This window comes from Lotus japonicus, chromosome 6, assembly GCF_012489685.1.
Source record: "Lotus japonicus ecotype B-129 chromosome 6, LjGifu_v1.2".
Lineage (NCBI taxonomy): Eukaryota > Viridiplantae > Streptophyta > Magnoliopsida > Fabales > Fabaceae > Lotus > Lotus japonicus.
Window position 1 is genome coordinate 21449164 of NC_080046.1, and position 1646 is coordinate 21450809.

At 42.6% G+C, this 1646-nt stretch overlaps 1 non-coding gene across 1 annotated transcript; it reads left to right on the forward strand.

Annotated features, from left to right (window-relative positions):
* Positions 1 to 937: 937 nt before the first annotated feature.
* On the forward strand, positions 938 to 1044 carry LOC130727071 (small nucleolar RNA R71). Its single transcript, XR_009015111.1, has one exon. It is a non-coding gene; the product is annotated as a small nucleolar RNA R71 (small nucleolar RNA).
* Positions 1045 to 1646: the final 602 nt, after the last annotated feature.

The window sequence follows — 1646 nt, forward strand, 5'->3', positions numbered from 1 at the left end:
GGGGCAGTTCAGTTAAGACCTTTTGTGTACAATTTCTCTGAATAGTGGATTATCTTTCTCTTGGGTAAAAACCCTCCAGACGTAGGTGATTTTACACCGTACTGGGTTAACAATCATGTGTGTCTTGTGTCTGTTTATGTTCTCTATATTGCATATTTAATTAATTGTTTTGTATCATGTTGTACAAGATGTCTTAGACATCTGGTAGAACATCTGTCCGCGTGTGCCAGAATTTCACTCCTCAACTATCTTCTCACTTTTTTCTCCCTCTGCTTTCTTTTCTAACCCATTCAACACTCTACCACTTCTAGTAGTCATAGCAGAAGCACTTTCTTGTTCGAGATTGGGGATAGTATCGGAAGGAAGTTTACCTTGACGCCTTTCGGCTATTTGCTTGGCCAGCTGGCCAAGTTGGTTCTCCAAGTTCTTGATAGCCGCCTCTTGGTTCTTATAGTTGCTCACCGTGCAGTTGATGAAGCTCTCCACTAGTTCCTCTAAGCTTTTCTTGCAACCACCATTTTCACCGACTTGCTCTTGGACTTGTTGAGATATTCCAAAGCTTTGATCTCAAAAACCTTGATTAGTCATGGTACAAAATTCACTAACATGAGGCCCTCCATGAGCCACACACTCCACTTTGGCTATTGTAGCGCCGACCAAATTGGTCGTCTTTATGTGATTTTGAATCTCCGCCATTCGTTTGGAGAGTTGCTTGTTGGAGGCCAAGAGCTTATCATAAGCTTCAACTTCAATCATACTCCTTCGAGTTTGGCGATCATTTTCGGAGTTCATGGCTCTCGCTGCCATCTTTTCTATTAAGTCATACCCCGCTTGTGGGGGAAGAGCATCGAACTCCCCATTAGAAGCCGTGTCCAAACCAAACCTCCAAGAGTATTGTAAACCATCATAAAACGTTGCAACCAATTCAGCTTGGGTGAGATTGTGTTGAGGGCCTTTCCTCAAGAGCTTCTTGAAGCGCTCCCAAGCTTCATAGAGATTCTCTTCAGCGGTTTGCACAAAAGTCATGATGTATTTTTTCAATTTCCTCAAAAGGGCTCTTGGGAAGAACCTTGTTGTAAATTTTTCTGCTAGGTCTTCCCAAGTAGTGATACTCCCTTGAGGTTGTGAATTTAGCCAATCCTCAGCCGCATCCTTCAACGAAAATGGAAATAGGCTCAACCGAATTGCTTCCGATGAAACATTGCTCACTCGATAAGTGTTGTAATTCCGGATGAACGTCTCCATGTGAGCATGAGGATCTTCTAAAGCACCTACACCATATTGGCTTTGGCTCACCAAGTTGATGAATGCCGGTCTCAACTCGAAGTTTCCCACTCCCTTGGGAAAAACAATGCTCAATGTGGGCTTGCATCTCCTCCTCCGTCATACGGCCACCCATGACAATGTCTCTCGTGAGAGTAACCTGAAAGTGTGACACTCAAACAGAGAAAGATTAGTAGCACCAATTCTAGACAAAGATAAAAACAAAAAATAAAACCACAAACTAAAAACATAAACCAAAAACCACAAACAATTCCCCGGCAACGGCGCCAAAAACTTGTTGGTCAATCTAAAAGTGCACAGAATCTACCCGATTTTAATTTATCGAACCACAAGGAATCGGAATGCGAATTCGGTTTAAGATT